Genomic DNA, 18,326 nt, shown 5'->3' with positions numbered 1-18,326 from the left:
CAGAAATTCCTCAAGTGGAAATTCTTCCAGGTTCCTGTGCTTCCTAACTATCCACCCGTGCATATCACCGCCACTTATTCAATCGGTCAGGTCAAGCTAAAAGCAGGGTACGCGTCTCAGCTTCTCCACAAAGCCCGACTGCCTTTTGGGCTCCATTTTCACTTGACCAAGTATCAGCAGGGACAAGGTAAAACTGCCGTCATTCACTCACCTTGTGTTCTTCCTGTGGTGAATCTCTTGGAAGTAGGTCTTTCTAAGTCAGAGAAAAAGAGGAAAGGAGCCAAGGAATCAGCTTGACAAAAATCGGTCAGTGAGGAGTTTTCGATCACGTGCTGGACGTAAAAGGAATCAAAACGGGCTCCATTCTAAGGGAGATCATTAAGATTGGGGAAAAGCAGTTTCCCTCTGGGCCTCAGCGTGATCCTATTGAGCGTGATTTTAATGTCATCATTTCTCTTCCAGAGAAGTGGAGGTGTCATCATTGACCCGAGACATATCAATCCCCAGGAAAAATCACCTGAGTCCTCAAGTTCCTTACCACAGACATCTTCCATCCAGCCCGGAATCATGCAGGATGAGAATGTTCGCACATCCTCTTCTAGGTTCCTGGGGAGTAGCTTGACCCTCATGAAAGCGGGAAAACAGGCCTGGACCTTGCAATCCTTTTAGGAAGGACAAAGAAGTAAGCCAGACATTGGACGAGAGACATCCATGGTCTAACAGCTAAGGTTTTTCCCACATGTGCTCAAAAATATGGACAACATCAAGACACACACTTCTAACCCATTAGGGAGACTGCTCACCCTTGACAGAAAGGCAGACATGTGCCAGATCAGGACATGGCATAGAGGTCTCAGACCGTAGTAAAAAAACTCAGGAGGCCCCAGGGAAGGAGAGGCTTTTCGTTTTGATCAGCCCTGGCCCATGTAACAAGGAAGCCAAATCTGTGTCCACAGGCACTGTCCCGTGCACGAGCACTCTCAGCAAATTACACCCAAGGGCTCCCCAAACTGAGGATCTTCAAACGAGCTGTGGGGCACTCAGAAGAGTGCTTACTCCAAGAATTTGCCCCAAACTTCTCCTACGAATTTCCGGAGTTTGATTTCACCCTTGTGCCATGCAGAGACACAGACCCGGCCACCTCTTTCCCAAAGAACGGTAACTCAGGGAACATATCTCCTCCCGTTTATCAACCATCAGAAGATCTCTTCGCACAAACAGAGCAGGAGTCTTATGGAAACTCTACGGGATTCCAATGAACTGTGTAGGAACAGTGATCTTTGCACTCGTGCAAGGCAGCATTTACACCTGCATTCACTGTCTACAGCTCCAAGGAAACACGACTTCCTGTGGCATGAACCTGAAACTGCTCACGACCCTCGTGTCCTCCTCACACGTGGCATAGACCCTGACTTTAGATTTTCTACGCAGGTATCTGTGCAGCTACCTTCACTTGAAAGCTGGAGCCAGCTATCAGACTACGGAATCTCTCATCCAATTTCAAGATTCCTGGGAAAAGTGCCCTGCAGATCCTAAGAAGCCAGCTGAAACTGACAAACGCTTTCAATATGGCAAGTTGACCAGTCTCCCGTAGAGCTCTGAGCCATTCACCTCCCATAAATATCTTGGGAAAATACATTCTTCTCGTTGTGCATTTCTCAAAATTCCCTAGGATGTATCGGACTTGGACCCCGGCTATCGGAGACGACTCAAGCGCACATTTTTCAGGATCCTCAGATTCCTGAGTATCCATCCACGCACATCACTGCCACTTAGTCAACCAGGCAAGGTCAAGCAAACACCAGGGGACATGCCTCAGCTTTGTCAACAACCTCTACTGCCTTTTGGGCTGCATCCTCACTTGTCCAAGTGTCAGATGGGGCCAGGGAAAATCACGGTAATTCCCTCACCTTGTGACCTCGCCACGGTGAGTTTCATGGAAGCAGGTCTTTCTAAATGACACAAAAAGAGGAAAAGAGCCAAGGAATCAGCCTGACAAAAATCAGCCACCCAGGTGTTTTGGATCACTTGGTGCAGGTGAAAGGAATGAAAATGGGGGTCTGCTCTAAAGAAGATCTATAAGGCCGGGGCAAAGGAGTGTCTCGCAGGGCCTCAGCATAAACCCACTGAGCACGATTTTGAGGTCATCATCTCTCTTCGAGACAGGTTATGTCATCATTGACCCGAGCCATATCTCTCCCCAGGAAAAATCCCCTGAGACCTGAAGATGCTTACCACAAATGTCTTCCTTCCACCGAGGAATGACACTGGGTGAGAGAATTCACACATCGTCTTCCAGTTTCCAGGGGAGTTGGCTTGACCCCCATGAAAGCAGGACAACAGACATCGACCTCACTATCCCTTGGAAAAGGGCAAATCAGTAAGACAAAGATCACAGGAGAGAAGCTCACTTCCCTATGGCTATGCTTTCTCCCAGATAGTCGCAAACATATGCACAAAATCAAGACACCCATTTACAACCCACTGGGGAGACTGCTGACCCTTGACACAAGGTGAGACTCGTGCCTGGATGTAGTACAAATTCTTAGGAGCACGCAGGCAACAGGAGCCTTTGCAATTGATTAACCCCGACTGATGTGTTGAAGGCAGCCAAATATGCGTCCAGGGGCACTGTCCAACGTGTTGGACTCTCGGGAAACGGCACCCAAGAGTCCCCAGTAACTGGGGATCTTCAAATCAGCTGGAAGGACCTTTGGAAATGAGTTCCTTTCCAAGAATTGTGCCAACACTTCTAGAAATTTCCACAGTCCTTCAACACTTTGATTTCACCACTGAGCCGTGTAGAGACACAATCCAATCTACCTCAGGCCCGAATAATCCCTATAGAGGGAGAACATCTCCACCTGTATATCAACCACCACAGGATCCTGTAGGGCATACAGAAAAGCAGTTCTACAGAATCTCTATGAGATTCCAAAGAACTGTCAAGAAAATGATCTTTCCGCATGTGGAAGGCAGCAGTTATGCCTGCATTTCCTGACAAGAGTGTTAGCCGATCGTGACTTCCTGTGGCACGTACCTGAAACTAGTCATGACGCGCGCATCGCGTTTACCAAATGCCATCGAACCTGACCTTAGTTTTTTGACTCAGATATTTGTGCTGCTACCTTTTCTTGATAGCGACAGTGAGGTATCAGACTACTCGATTGTTCATCCAATGCCAGGATTTGTGGGAAAGATACCCGGCAGATCCTAATCGTCCAGTCGCAACTGACACAGGCTTTCAACTATGGCAAGTATGTCCGGTTTCTCCAGTAGAGCTCCTAGCCATTCCCAAGCGGAAAATATATGAGAAAAGCACATTTGTCTAGCTGTGCATTCTCTCAATTCCGTAGACATACCAGGCTGGGCACCGGATGATCAGAAATTCCTCAAGTGGAAATTCTTCCAGGTTCCTGTGCTTCCTAACTATCCACCCGTGCATATCACCGCCACTTATTCAATCGGTCAGGTCAAGCTAAAAGCAGGGTACGCGTCTCAGCTTCTCCACAAAGCCCGACTGCCTTTTGGGCTCCATTTTCACTTGACCAAGTATCAGCAGGGACAAGGTAAAACTGCCGTCATTCACTCACCTTGTGTTCTTCCTGTGGTGAATCTCTTGGAAGTAGGTCTTTCTAAGTCAGAGAAAAAGAGGAAAGGAGCCAAGGAATCAGCTTGACAAAAATCGGTCAGTGAGGAGTTTTCGATCACGTGCTGGACGTAAAAGGAATCAAAACGGGCTCCATTCTAAGGGAGATCATTAAGATTGGGGAAAAGCAGTTTCCCTCTGGGCCTCAGCGTGATCCTATTGAGCGTGATTTTAATGTCATCATTTCTCTTCCAGAGAAGTGGAGGTGTCATCATTGACCCGAGACATATCAATCCCCAGGAAAAATCACCTGAGTCCTCAAGTTCCTTACCACAGACATCTTCCATCCAGCCCGGAATCATGCAGGATGAGAATGTTCGCACATCCTCTTCTAGGTTCCTGGGGAGTAGCTTGACCCTCATGAAAGCGGGAAAACAGGCCTGGACCTTGCAATCCTTTTAGGAAGGACAAAGAAGTAAGCCAGACATCGGACGAGAGACATCCATGGTCTAACAGCTAAGGTTTTTCCCACATGTGCTCAAAAATATGGACAACATCAAGACACACACTTCTAACCCATTAGGGAGACTGCTCACCCTTGACAGAAAGGCAGACATGTGCCAGATCAGGACATGGCATAGAGGTCTCAGACCGTAGTAAAAAAACTCAGGAGGCCCCAGGGAAGGAGAGGCTTTTCGTTTTGATCAGCCCTGGCCCATGTAACAAGGAAGCCAAATCTGTGTCCACAGGCACTGTCCCGTGCACGAGCACTCTCAGCAAATTACACCCAAGGGCTCCCCAAACTGAGGATCTTCAAACGAGCTGTGGGGCACTCAGAAGAGTGCTTACTCCAAGAATTTGCCCCAAACTTCTCCTACGAATTTCCGGAGTTTGATTTCACCCTTGTGCCATGCAGAGACACTGACCCGGCCACCTCTTTCCCAAAGAACGGTAACTCAGGGAACATATCTCCTCCCGTTTATCAACCATCAGAAGATCTCTTCGCACAAACAGAGCAGGAGTCTTATGGAAACTCTACGGGATTCCAATGAACTGTGTAGGAACAGTGATCTTTGCACTCGTGCAAGGCAGCATTTACACCTGCATTCACTGTCTACAGCTCCAAGGAAACACGACTTCCTGTGGCATGAACCTGAAACTGCTCACGACCCTCGTGTCCTCCTCACACGTGGCATAGACCCTGACTTTAGATTTTCTACGCAGGTATCTGTGCAGCTACCTTCACTTGAAAGCTGGAGCCAGCTATCAGACTACGGAATCTCTCATCCAATTTCAAGATTCCTGGGAAAAGTGCCCTGCAGATCCTAAGAAGCCAGCTGAAACTGACAAACGCTTTCAATATGGCAAGTTGACCAGTCTCCCGTAGAGCTCTGAGCCATTCACCTCCCATAAATATCTTGGGAAAATACATTCTTCTCGTTGTGCATTTCTCAAAATTCCCTAGGATGTATCGGACTTGGACCCCGGCTATCGGAGACGACTCAAGCGCACATTTTTCAGGATCCTCAGATTCCTGAGTATCCATCCACGCACATCACTGCCACTTAGTCAACCAGGCAAGGTCAAGCAAACACCAGGGGACATGCCTCAGCTTTGTCAACAACCTCTACTGCCTTTTGGGCTGCATCCTCACTTGTCCAAGTGTCAGATGGGGCCAGGGAAAATCACGGTAATTCCCTCACCTTGTGACCTCGCCACGGTGAGTTTCATGGAAGCAGGTCTTTCTAAATGACACAAAAAGAGGAAAAGAGCCAAGGAATCAGCCTGACAAAAATCAGCCACCCAGGTGTTTTGGATCACTTGGTGCAGGTGAAAGGAATGAAAATGGGGGTCTGCTCTAAAGAAGATCTATAAGGCCGGGGCAAAGGAGTGTCTCGCAGGGCCTCAGCATAAACCCACTGAGCACGATTTTGAGGTCATCATCTCTCTTCGAGACAGGTTATGTCATCATTGACCCGAGCCATATCTCTCCCCAGGAAAAATCCCCTGAGACCTGAAGATGCTTACCACAAATGTCTTCCTTCCACCGAGGAATGACACTGGGTGAGAGAATTCACACATCGTCTTCCAGTTTCCAGGGGAGTTGGCTTGACCCCCATGAAAGCAGGACAACAGACATCGACCTCACTATCCCTTGGAAAAGGGCAAATCAGTAAGACAAAGATCACAGGAGAGAAGCTCACTTCCCTATGGCTATGCTTTCTCCCAGATAGTCGCAAACATATGCACAAAATCAAGACACCCATTTACAACCCACTGGGGAGACTGCTGACCCTTGACACAAGGTGAGACTCGTGCCTGGATGTAGTACAAATTCTTAGGAGCACGCAGGCAACAGGAGCCTTTGCAATTGATTAACCCCGACTGATGTGTTGAAGGCAGCCAAATATGCGTCCAGGGGCACTGTCCAACGTGTTGGACTCTCGGGAAACGGCACCCAAGAGTCCCCAGTAACTGGGGATCTTCAAATCAGCTGGAAGGACCTTTGGAAATGAGTTCCTTTCCAAGAATTGTGCCAACACTTCTAGAAATTTCCACAGTCCTTCAACACTTTGATTTCACCACTGAGCCGTGTAGAGACACAATCCAATCTACCTCAGGCCCGAATAATCCCTATAGAGGGAGAACATCTCCACCTGTATATCAACCACCACAGGATCCTGTAGGGCATACAGAAAAGCAGTTCTACAGAATCTCTATGAGATTCCAAAGAACTGTCAAGAAAATGATCTTTCCGCATGTGGAAGGCAGCAGTTATGCCTGCATTTCCTGACAAGAGTGTTAGCCGATCGTGACTTCCTGTGGCACGTACCTGAAACTAGTCATGACGCGCGCATCGCGTTTACCAAATGCCATCGAACCTGACCTTAGTTTTTTGACTCAGATATTTGTGCTGCTACCTTTTCTTGATAGCGACAGTGAGGTATCAGACTACTCGATTGTTCATCCAATGCCAGGATTTGTGGGAAAGATACCCGGCAGATCCTAATCGTCCAGTCGCAACTGACACAGGCTTTCAACTATGGCAAGTATGTCCGGTTTCTCCAGTAGAGCTCCTAGCCATTCCCAAGCGGAAAATATATGAGAAAAGCACATTTGTCTAGCTGTGCATTCTCTCAATTCCGTAGACATACCAGGCTGGGCACCGGATGATCAGAAATTCCTCAAGTGGAAATTCTTCCAGGTTCCTGTGCTTCCTAACTATCCACCCGTGCATATCACCGCCACTTATTCAATCGGTCAGGTCAAGCTAAAAGCAGGGTACGCGTCTCAGCTTCTCCACAAAACCCGACTGCCTTTTGGGCTCCATTTTCACTTGACCAAGTATCAGCAGGGACAAGGTAAAACTGCCGTCATTCACTCACCTTGTGTTCTTCCTGTGGTGAATCTCTTGGAAGTAGGTCTTTCTAAGTCAGAGAAAAAGAGGAAAGGAGCCAAGGAATCAGCTTGACAAAAATCGGTCAGTGAGGAGTTTTCGATCACGTGCTGGACGTAAAAGGAATCAAAACGGGCTCCATTCTAAGGGAGATCATTAAGATTGGGGAAAAGCAGTTTCCCTCTGGGCCTCAGCGTGATCCTATTGAGCGTGATTTTAATGTCATCATTTCTCTTCCAGAGAAGTGGAGGTGTCATCATTGACCCGAGACATATCAATCCCCAGGAAAAATCACCTGAGTCCTCAAGTTCCTTACCACAGACATCTTCCATCCAGCCCGGAATCATGCAGGATGAGAATGTTCGCACATCCTCTTCTAGGTTCCTGGGGAGTAGCTTGACCCTCATGAAAGCGGGAAAACAGGCCTGGACCTTGCAATCCTTTTAGGAAGGACAAAGAAGTAAGCCAGACATCGGACGAGAGACATCCATGGTCTAACAGCTAAGGTTTTTCCCACATGTGCTCAAAAATATGGACAACATCAAGACACACACTTCTAACCCATTAGGGAGACTGCTCACCCTTGACAGAAAGGCAGACATGTGCCAGATCAGGACATGGCATAGAGGTCTCAGACCGTAGTAAAAAAACTCAGGAGGCCCCAGGGAAGGAGAGGCTTTTCGTTTTGATCAGCCCTGGCCCATGTAACAAGGAAGCCAAATCTGTGTCCACAGGCACTGTCCCGTGCACGAGCACTCTCAGCAAATTACACCCAAGGGCTCCCCAAACTGAGGATCTTCAAACGAGCTGTGGGGCACTCAGAAGAGTGCTTACTCCAAGAATTTGCCCCAAACTTCTCCTACGAATTTCCGGAGTTTGATTTCACCCTTGTGCCATGCAGAGACACAGACCCGGCCACCTCTTTCCCAAAGAACGGTAACTCAGGGAACATATCTCCTCCCGTTTATCAACCATCAGAAGATCTCTTCGGACAAACAGAGCAGGAGTCTTATGGAAACTCTACGGGATTCCAATGAACTGTGTAGGAACAGTGATCTTTGCACTCGTGCAAGGCAGCATTTACACCTGCATTCACTGTCTACAGCTCCAAGGAAACACGACTTCCTGTGGCATGAACCTGAAACTGCTCACGACCCTCGTGTCCTCCTCACACGTGGCATAGACCCTGACTTTAGATTTTCTACGCAGGTATCTGTGCAGCTACCTTCACTTGAAAGCTGGAGCCAGCTATCAGACTACGGAATCTCTCATCCAATTTCAAGATTCCTGGGAAAAGTGCCCTGCAGATCCTAAGAAGCCAGCTGAAACTGACAAACGCTTTCAATATGGCAAGTTGACCAGTCTCCCGTAGAGCTCTGAGCCATTCACCTCCCATAAATATCTTGGGAAAATACATTCTTCTCGTTGTGCATTTCTCAAAATTCCCTAGGATGTATCGGACTTGGACCCCGGCTATCGGAGACGACTCAAGCGCACATTTTTCAGGATCCTCAGATTCCTGAGTATCCATCCACGCACATCACTGCCACTTAGTCAACCAGGCAAGGTCAAGCAAACACCAGGGGACATGCCTCAGCTTTGTCAACAACCTCTACTGCCTTTTGGGCTGCATCCTCACTTGTCCAAGTGTCAGATGGGGCCAGGGAAAATCACGGTAATTCCCTCACCTTGTGACCTCGCCACGGTGAGTTTCATGGAAGCAGGTCTTTCTAAATGACACAAAAAGAGGAAAAGAGCCAAGGAATCAGCCTGACAAAAATCAGCCACCCAGGTGTTTTGGATCACTTGGTGCAGGTGAAAGGAATGAAAATGGGGGTCTGCTCTAAAGAAGATCTATAAGGCCGGGGCAAAGGAGTGTCTCGCAGGGCCTCAGCATAAACCCACTGAGCACGATTTTGAGGTCATCATCTCTCTTCGAGACAGGTTATGTCATCATTGACCCGAGCCATATCTCTCCCCAGGAAAAATCCCCTGAGACCTGAAGATGCTTACCACAAATGTCTTCCTTCCACCGAGGAATGACACTGGGTGAGAGAATTCACACATCGTCTTCCAGTTTCCAGGGGAGTTGGCTTGACCCCCATGAAAGCAGGACAACAGACATCGACCTCACTATCCCTTGGAAAAGGGCAAATCAGTAAGACAAAGATCACAGGAGAGAAGCTCACTTCCCTATGGCTATGCTTTCTCCCAGATAGTCGCAAACATATGCACAAAATCAAGACACCCATTTACAACCCACTGGGGAGACTGCTGACCCTTGACACAAGGTGAGACTCGTGCCTGGATGTAGTACAAATTCTTAGGAGCACGCAGGCAACAGGAGCCTTTGCAATTGATTAACCCCGACTGATGTGTTGAAGGCAGCCAAATATGCGTCCAGGGGCACTGTCCAACGTGTTGGACTCTCGGGAAACGGCACCCAAGAGTCCCCAGTAACTGGGGATCTTCAAATCAGCTGGAAGGACCTTTGGAAATGAGTTCCTTTCCAAGAATTGTGCCAACACTTCTAGAAATTTCCACAGTCCTTCAACACTTTGATTTCACCACTGAGCCGTGTAGAGACACAATCCAATCTACCTCAGGCCCGAATAATCCCTATAGAGGGAGAACATCTCCACCTGTATATCAACCACCACAGGATCCTGTAGGGCATACAGAAAAGCAGTTCTACAGAATCTCTATGAGATTCCAAAGAACTGTCAAGAAAATGATCTTTCCGCATGTGGAAGGCAGCAGTTATGCCTGCATTTCCTGACAAGAGTGTTAGCCGATCGTGACTTCCTGTGGCACGTACCTGAAACTAGTCATGACGCGCGCATCGCGTTTACCAAATGCCATCGAACCTGACCTTAGTTTTTTGACTCAGATATTTGTGCTGCTACCTTTTCTTGATAGCGACAGTGAGGTATCAGACTACTCGATTGTTCATCCAATGCCAGGATTTGTGGGAAAGATACCCGGCAGATCCTAATCGTCCAGTCGCAACTGACACAGGCTTTCAACTATGGCAAGTATGTCCGGTTTCTCCAGTAGAGCTCCTAGCCATTCCCAAGCGGAAAATATATGAGAAAAGCACATTTGTCTAGCTGTGCATTCTCTCAATTCCATAGACATACCAGGCTGGGCACCGGATGATCAGAAATTCCTCAAGTGGAAATTCTTCCAGGTTCCTGTGCTTCCTAACTATCCACCCGTGCATATCACCGCCACTTATTCAATCGGTCAGGTCAAGCTAAAAGCAGGGTACGCGTCTCAGCTTCTCCACAAAACCCGACTGCCTTTTGGGCTCCATTTTCACTTGACCAAGTATCAGCAGGGACAAGGTAAAACTGCCGTCATTCACTCACCTTGTGTTCTTCCTGTGGTGAATCTCTTGGAAGTAGGTCTTTCTAAGTCATAGAAAAAGAGGAAAGGAGCCAAGGAATCAGCTTGACAAAAATCGGTCAGTGAGGAGTTTTCGATCACGTGCTGGACGTAAAAGGAATCAAAACGGGCTCCATTCTAAGGGAGATCATTAAGATTGGGGAAAAGCAGTTTCCCTCTGGGCCTCAGCGTGATCCTATTGAGCGTGATTTTAATGTCATCATTTCTCTTCCAGAGAAGTGGAGGTGTCATCATTGACCCGAGACATATCAATCCCCAGGAAAAATCACCTGAGTCCTCAAGTTCCTTACCACAGACATCTTCCATCCAGCCCGGAATCATGCAGGATGAGAATGTTCGCACATCCTCTTCTAGGTTCCTGGGGAGTAGCTTGACCCTCATGAAAGCGGGAAAACAGGCCTGGACCTTGCAATCCTTTTAGGAAGGACAAAGAAGTAAGCTAGACATCGGACGAGAGACATCCATGGTCTAACAGCTAAGGTTTTTCCCACATGTGCTCAAAAATATGGACAACATCAAGACACACACTTCTAACCCATTAGGGAGACTGCTCACCCTTGACAGAAAGGCAGACATGTGCCAGATCAGGACATGGCATAGAGGTCTCAGACCGTAGTAAAAAAACTCAGGAGGCCCCAGGGAAGGAGAGGCTTTTCGTTTTGATCAGCCCTGGCCCATGTAACAAGGAAGCCAAATCTGTGTCCACAGGCACTGTCCCGTGCACGAGCACTCTCAGCAAATTACACCAAAGGGCTCCCCAAACTGAGGATCTTCAAACGAGCTGTGGGGCACTCGGAAGAGTGCTTACTCCAAGAATTTGCCCCAAACTTCTCCTACGAATTTCCGGAGTTTGATTTCACCCTTGTGCCATGCAGAGACACAGACCCGGCCACCTCTTTCCCAAAGAACGGTAACTCAGGGAACATATCTCCTCCCGTTTATCAACCATCAGAAGATCTCTTGGCACAAACAGAGCAGGAGTCTTATGGAAACTCTACGGGATTCCAATGAACTGTGTAGGAAGAGTGATCTTTGCACTCGTGCAAGGCAGCATTTACACCTGCATTCACTGTCTACAGCTCCAAGGAAACACGACTTCCTGTGGCATGAACCTGAAACTGCTCACGACCCTCGTGTCCTCCTCACACGTGGCATAGACCCTGACTTTAGATTTTCTACGCAGGTATCTGTGCAGCTACCTTCACTTGAAAGCTGGAGCCAGCTATCAGACTACGGAATCTCTCATCCAATTTCAAGATTCCTGGGAAAAGTGCCCTGCAGATCCTAAGAAGCCAGCTGAAACTGACAAACGCTTTCAATATGGCAAGTTGACAAGTCTCCCGTAGAGCTCTGAGCCATTCACCTCCCATAAATATCTTGGGAAAATACATTCTTCTCGTTGTGCATTTCTCAAAATTCCCTAGGACGTATCGGACTTGGACCCCGGCTATCGGAGACGACTCAAGCGCACATTTTTCAGGACCCTCAGATACCTGAGTATCCATCCACGCACATCACTGCCACTTAGTCAACCAGGCAAGGTCAAGCAAACACCAGGGGACATGCCTCAGCTTTGTCAACAACCTCTACTGCCTTTTGGGCTGCATCCTCACTTGTCCAAGTGTCAGATGGGGCCAGGGAAAATCACGGTAATTCCCTCACCTTGTGACCTCGCCACGGTGAGTTTCATGGAAGCAGGTCTTTCTAAATGACACAAAAAGAGGAAAAGAGCCAAGGAATCAGCCTGACAAAAATCAGCCACCCAGGTGTTTTGGATCACTTGGTGCAGGTGAAAGGAATGAAAATGGGGGTCTGCTCTAAAGAAGATCTATAAGGCCGGGGCAAAGGAGTGTCTCGCAGGGCCTCAGCATAAACCCACTGAGCACGATTTTGAGGTCATCATCTCTCTTCGAGACAGGTTATGTCATCAGTGACCCGAGCCATATCTCTCCCCAGGAAAAATCCCCTGAGACCTGAAGATGCTTACCACAAATGTCTTCCTTCCACCGAGGAATGACACTGGGTGAGAGAATTCACACATCGTCTTCCAGTTTCCAGGGGAGTTGGCTTGACCCCCATGAAAGCAGGACAACAGACATCGACCTCACTATCCCTTGGAAAAGGGCAAATCAGTAAGACAAAGATCACAGGAGAGAAGCTCATTTCCCTATGGCTATGCTTTCTCCCAGTTATTCGCAAACATATGCACAAAATCGAGACACTCATTTACAACCCACTGGGGAGACTGTTGACCCTTGACACAAGGTGAGAATCGTGCCTGGATGTAGTACAAATTCTTAGGAGGAAACAGGCAAAAGGAGCCTTTGCAATTGATTAACCCTGACTGGTGTCTTGAAGGCAGCAAAATATGCGTCCAGGGGCACTGTCCAACGTATTGGACTCCCGGGAAATAGCACCCAAGAGTCCCCAGTAACTGGGAATCTTCAAATCAGCTGGAAGGACATTTGGAAATGAATTCCTTTCCAAGAATTGTGCCAACACTTCTAGAAATTTCCACAGTCCTCCAACACTTTGATTTCACCACTGAGCCATGTAGAGACACAATCCAATCTACCTCAGGCCCAAATAATCCCTATAGAGGGAGAACATCTCCTCCTCTATATCAACCACGACAGGATCCTGTGGGGCATACAGAAAAGCAGTTCTATAGAATATGAGATTCCAAAGAACTGTCAAGAAAATGATCTTTCCGCATGTGGAAGGCAGCAGTTATGCCTGCATTTCCTGACTAGAGTGTTAGCCGATCGTGACTTCCTGTGGCAAGTACCTGAAACTAGTCATGATGCGCGCATCGCGTTCACCAAATGCCATCGAACCTGACATTAGTTTTTTGACTCAGATATTTGTGCTGCTACCTTTTCTTGATAGCTACAGTGAGGTATCACACTACTCGATTGTTCATCCAATGCCAGGATTTGTGGGAAAGATACCCTGCAGATCCTAATCGTCCAGTCGCAACTGACACAGGCTTTCAACTATGGCAAGTATGTCCGGTTTCTCCAGTAGAGCTCCTAGCCATTCCCAAGCGGAAAATATATGAGAAAAGCACATTTGTCTAGCTGTGCATTCTCTCAATTCCGTAGACATTCCAGTCGGGGCACCGGATGACCAAAAATTCCTGAAGTGGAAATTCTTCCAGGTTCCTGTGCTTCCTAACTATCCACCCGTGCATATCACCGCCACTTATTCAATCGGTCAGGTCAAGCTAAAAGCAGGGCACGCGTCTCAGCTTCTCCACAAAACCCGACTGCCTTTTGGGCTCCATTTTCACTTGTCCAAGTATCAACAGGGACAAGGTAAAACTGCCATCATTCACTCACCTTGTGTTCTTCCTGTGGTGAATCTCTTGGAAGTAGGTCTTTCTAAGTCAGAGAAAAAGAGGAAAGGAGCCAAGGAATCAGCTTGACAAAAATCGGTCAGTGAGGAGTTTTGGATCACGTGCTGGACGTAAAAGGAATCAAAACGGGCTCCATTCTAAAGGAGATCATTAAGATTGGGGAAAAGCAGTTTCCCTCTGGGCCTCAGTGTGATCCTATTGAGCGTGATTTTAATGTCATCATTTCTCTTCCAGAGAAGTGGAGGTGTCATCATTGACCCGAGACATATCAATCCCCAGGAAAAATCACCTGAGTCCTCAAGTTCCTTACCACAGACATCTTCCATCCAGCCCGGAATCATGCAGGATGAGAATGTTCGCACATCCTCTTCCAGGGTCCTGGGGAGTAGCTTGACCCTCACGAAAGTGGGTAAACAGGCTTGGACCTTGCAATCCTTTTAGGAAGGACAAGGAAGTAAGTCAGACATCGGACGAGAGACATCCATAGTTTAACAGCTAAGGTTTTTCCCACATGTGCTCAAAAATATGGACAACATCAAGACACGCACTTCTAACCCATTAGGGAGACTGCTCACCCTTGACAGAAAGGCAGACATGTGCCAGATCAGGACATGGCATAGAGGTCTCAGACCGTAGTAAAAAAAACTCAGGAGGTCCCAGGCAAGAAGAGGCTTTTCATTTTGATCAGCCCTGGCCCATGTAACAAGGAAGCCAAATCTGTGTCCACAGGCACTGTCCCGTGCACGAGCACTCTCAGGAAATTACACCCAAGGGTTCCCCAAACTGGGGATCTTCAAACGAGCTGTGGGACACTCGGAAGAGTGCTTACTCCAGGAATTTGCCCAAAACTTCTCCTACGAATTTCCGGAGTTTGATTTCACCCTTGTGCCATGCAGAGACACAGACCCGGCCACCTCTTTCCCAAAGAACGGTAACACAGGGGACATATCTCCTCCTGTTTATCAACCATCAGAAGATCTCTTGGCACAAACAGAGCAGGAGTCTTATGGAAACTCTACGGGATTCCAATGAACTGTGTAGGAACAGTGATCTTTGCACTCGTGCAAGGCAGCATTTACACCTGCATTCACTGTCTTCAGCTCCAAGGAAACATGACTTCCTGTGGCATGAACCTGAAACTGCTCACGACCCTCGTGTCCTCCTCACACGTGGCATAGACCCTGACTTTAGATTTTCTACGCAGGTATCTGTGCAGCTACCTTCACTTGAAAGCTGGAGCCAGCTATCAGACTACGGAAGCTCCCATCCAATTTCAAGATTCCTGGGAAAAGTGCCCTGCAGATCCTGAGAAGCCAGCTGAAACTGACAAACGCTTTCAATATGGCAAGTTGACCAGTCTCCCGTAGAGCTCTGAGCCATTCACCTCCCATAAATATCTTGGGAAAATACATTCTTCTCGTTGTGCATTTCTCCCAATTCCCTAGGACGTATCGGACGTGGACCCCGGCTATCGGAGACGACTCAAGCTCACATTTTTCAGGATCCTCAGATTCCTACGTATCCACCCACGCACATCACTGCCACTTAGTCAACCAGGCAAGGTCAAGCAAACACCAGGGGACATGCCTCAGCTTTGTCAACAACCTCTACTGCCTTTTGGGCTGCATCCTCACTTGTCCAAGTGTCAGATGGGGCCAGGGAAAATCACGGTAATTCCCTCACCTTGTGACCTCGCCACGGTGAGTTTCATGGAAGCAGGTCTTTCTAAATGACACAAAAAGAGGAAAAGAGCCAAGGAATCAGCCTGACAAAAATCAGCCACCCAGGTGTTTTGGATCACTTGGTGCAGGTGAAAGGAATGAAAATGGGGGTCTGCTCTAAAGAAGATCTATAAGGCAGGGGCAAAGGAGTGTCTCGCAGGGCCTCAGCATAAACCCACTGAGCATGATTTTTAGGTCATCATCTCTCTTCGAGACAGGTTATGTCATCAGTGACCCGAGCCATATCTCTCCCCAGGAAAAATCCCCTGAGACCTGAAGATGCTTACCACAAATGTCTTTCTTCCACTGAGGAATGACACTGGGTGAGAGAATTCACACATCGTCTTCCAGTTTCCAGGGGAGTTGGCTTGACCCCCATGAAAGCAGGACAACAGACATCGACCTCACTATCCCTTGGAAAAGGGCAAATCAGTAAGACAAAGATCACAGGAGAGAAGCTCATTTCCCTATGGCTATGCTTTCTCCCAGATATTCGCAAACATATGCACAAAATCAAGACACTCATTTACAGCCCACTGGGGAGACTGTTGACCCTTGACACAAGGTGAGAATCGTGCCTGGATGTAGTACAAATTCTTAGGAGGAAACAGGCAAAAGGAGCCTTTGCAATCGAGTAACCCTGACTGGTGTCTTGAAGGCAGCAAAATATGCGTCCAGGGGCACTGTCCAACGTATTGGACTCCCGGGAAATGGCACCCAAGAGTCCCAAGTAACTGGGAATCTTCAAATCAGCTGGAAGGACATTTGGAAATGAATTACTTTCCAAGAATTGGGCCAACACTTCGAGAAATTTCCACAGTCCTCCAACACTTTGATTTCACCACTGAGCCATGTAGAGACACAATCCAATCTACCTCAGGCCTGAATAATCCCTATAGAGGGAGAACATCTCCCCCTGTATATCAACCACCACAGGATCCTGTGGGGCATACAGAAAAGCAGTTCTATAGAATATGAGATTCCAAAGAACTGTGCAGAAAGTGCTCTTTCCGCATGTGGAAGGCAGCAGTTATGCCTGCATTTCCTGACTAGAGTGTTAGCCGATCGTGACTTCCTGTGGCACGTACCTGAAACTAGTCATGACGCGCGCATCGCGTTTACCAAGTGCCATCGAACCTGACATTAGTTTTTTGACTCAGATATTTGTGCTGTTACCTTTTCTTGATAGCGACAGTGAGGTATCAGACTACTCGACTGTTCATCCAATGCCAGGATTTGTGGGAAAGATACCCTGCAGATCCTAATCGTCCAGTCGCAACTGACACAGGCTTTCAACTATGGCAAGTATGTCCGGTTTCTCCAGTAGAGCTCCTAGCCATTCCCAAGCGGAAAATATATGAGAAAAGCACATTTGTCTCGCTGTGCATTCTCTCAATTCCGTAGACATACCAGGCTGGGCACCGGATGATCAAAAATTCCTCAAGTGGAAATTCTTCCAGGTTCCTGTACTTCCTAACACTCCACCCGTGCATATCACCGCCACTTATTCAATCGGTCAGGTCAAGCTAAAAGCAGGGCACGCGTCTCAGCTTCTCCACAAAACCCGACTGCCTTTTGGGCTCCATTTTCACTTGTCCAAGTATCAGCAGGGACAAGGTAAAACTGCCATCATTCACTCACCTTGTGTTCTTCCTGTGGTGAATCTCTTGGGAGTAGGTCTTTCTAAGTCAGAGAAAAAGAGGAAAGGAGCCAAGGAATCAGCTTGACAAAAATCGGTCAGTGAGGAGTTTTGGATCACGTGCTGGACGTAAAAGGAATCAAAACGGGCTCCATTCTAAGGGAGATCATTAAGATTGGGGAAAAGCAGTTTCCCTCTGGGCCTCAGCGTGATCCTATTGAGCGTGATTTTAATGTCATCATTTCACTTCCAGAGAAGTGGAGGTGTCATCATTGACCCGAGACATATCAATCCCCAGGAAAAATCACCTGAGTCCTCAAGTTCCTTACCACAGACATCTTCCATCCAGCCCGGAATCATGCAGGATGAGAATGTTCGCACATCCTCTTCCAGGTTCCTGGGGAGTAGCTTGACCCTCACGAAAGCGGGAAAACAGGCTTGGACCTTGCAATCCTTTTAGGAAGGACAAGGAAGTAAGTCAGACATCGGACGAGAGACATCCATGGTCTAATAGCTAAGTTTTTTCCCACATGTACTCAAAAATATGGACAACATCAAGACACGCACTTCTAACCCATTAGGGAGACTGCTCACCCTTGACAGAAAGGAAGACTTGTGCCAGATCAGGACATGGCATAGAGGTCTTAGACTGTAGTAAAAAAACTCAGGAGGTCCCAGGGAAGGAGAGGCTTTTCATTTTGATCAGCCCTGGCCCATGTAACAAGGAAGCCAAATCTGTGTCCACAGGCACTGTCCCGTGCACGAGCACTCTCAGGAAATTACACCCAAGGGTTCCCCAAACTGGGGATCTTCAAACGAGCTGTGGGACACTCGGAAGAGTGCTTACTTCAGGAATTTGCCCAAAACTTCTCCTACGAATTTCCGGAGTTTGATTTCACCCTTGTGCCATGCAGAGACACAGACCCGGCCACCTCTTTCCCAAAGAACGGTAACACAGGGAACATATCTCCTCCTGTTTATCAACCATCAGAAGATCTCTTGGCACAAACAGAGCAGGAGTCTTATGGAAACTCTACGGGATTCCAATGAACTGTGTAGGAACAGTGATCTTTGCACTCGTGCAAGGCAGCATTTACACCTGCATTCACTGTCTTCAGCTCCAAGGAAACATGACTTCCTGTGGCATGAACCTGAAACTGCTCACGACCCTCGTGTCCTCCTCACACGTGGCATAGACCCTGACTTTAGATTTT

General features: G+C 47.8%; 11 non-coding genes across 11 annotated transcripts; all 11 read right to left on the bottom strand.

The window, feature by feature from the left end:
- Nucleotides 1-407: 407 nt before the first annotated feature.
- On the bottom strand, nt 408-488 carry LOC111747989 (small nucleolar RNA SNORD115). Its single transcript, XR_002783932.2, has one exon. It is a non-coding gene; the product is annotated as a small nucleolar RNA SNORD115 (small nucleolar RNA).
- Nucleotides 489-2,107: 1,619 nt separating this feature from the next.
- Nucleotides 2,108-2,185, bottom strand: LOC135227566 (small nucleolar RNA SNORD115). The gene has a single exon (XR_010317729.1). It is a non-coding gene; the product is annotated as a small nucleolar RNA SNORD115 (small nucleolar RNA).
- A 1,604-nt stretch (nt 2,186-3,789) lies between these two features.
- Nucleotides 3,790-3,870, bottom strand: LOC111747981 (small nucleolar RNA SNORD115). The gene has a single exon (XR_002783925.2). It is a non-coding gene; the product is annotated as a small nucleolar RNA SNORD115 (small nucleolar RNA).
- A 1,619-nt stretch (nt 3,871-5,489) lies between these two features.
- LOC111747980 (small nucleolar RNA SNORD115) lies at nt 5,490-5,567 on the bottom strand. The gene has a single exon (XR_002783924.2). It is a non-coding gene; the product is annotated as a small nucleolar RNA SNORD115 (small nucleolar RNA).
- Nucleotides 5,568-7,171: 1,604 nt separating this feature from the next.
- Nucleotides 7,172-7,252, bottom strand: LOC135227425 (small nucleolar RNA SNORD115). Its single transcript, XR_010317590.1, has one exon. It is a non-coding gene; the product is annotated as a small nucleolar RNA SNORD115 (small nucleolar RNA).
- A 1,619-nt stretch (nt 7,253-8,871) lies between these two features.
- On the bottom strand, nt 8,872-8,949 carry LOC111748001 (small nucleolar RNA SNORD115). Its single transcript, XR_002783944.1, has one exon. It is a non-coding gene; the product is annotated as a small nucleolar RNA SNORD115 (small nucleolar RNA).
- Nucleotides 8,950-10,553: 1,604 nt separating this feature from the next.
- Nucleotides 10,554-10,634, bottom strand: LOC135227424 (small nucleolar RNA SNORD115). The gene has a single exon (XR_010317589.1). It is a non-coding gene; the product is annotated as a small nucleolar RNA SNORD115 (small nucleolar RNA).
- Nucleotides 10,635-12,253: 1,619 nt separating this feature from the next.
- On the bottom strand, nt 12,254-12,331 carry LOC135227583 (small nucleolar RNA SNORD115). Its single transcript, XR_010317747.1, has one exon. It is a non-coding gene; the product is annotated as a small nucleolar RNA SNORD115 (small nucleolar RNA).
- A 1,600-nt stretch (nt 12,332-13,931) lies between these two features.
- On the bottom strand, nt 13,932-14,012 carry LOC135227430 (small nucleolar RNA SNORD115). The gene has a single exon (XR_010317595.1). It is a non-coding gene; the product is annotated as a small nucleolar RNA SNORD115 (small nucleolar RNA).
- A 1,620-nt stretch (nt 14,013-15,632) lies between these two features.
- LOC135227440 (small nucleolar RNA SNORD115) lies at nt 15,633-15,710 on the bottom strand. Its single transcript, XR_010317605.1, has one exon. It is a non-coding gene; the product is annotated as a small nucleolar RNA SNORD115 (small nucleolar RNA).
- Nucleotides 15,711-17,310: 1,600 nt separating this feature from the next.
- LOC111747982 (small nucleolar RNA SNORD115) lies at nt 17,311-17,391 on the bottom strand. Its single transcript, XR_002783926.1, has one exon. It is a non-coding gene; the product is annotated as a small nucleolar RNA SNORD115 (small nucleolar RNA).
- Nucleotides 17,392-18,326: the final 935 nt, after the last annotated feature.

Source organism: Loxodonta africana, chromosome 13, assembly GCF_030014295.1.
Source record: "Loxodonta africana isolate mLoxAfr1 chromosome 13, mLoxAfr1.hap2, whole genome shotgun sequence".
Classification (NCBI taxonomy): Eukaryota; Metazoa; Chordata; class Mammalia; order Proboscidea; family Elephantidae; genus Loxodonta; species Loxodonta africana.
Note: the sequence above shows the minus strand (reverse complement) of the source record. Positions and strands in the feature narration are given on the sequence as shown.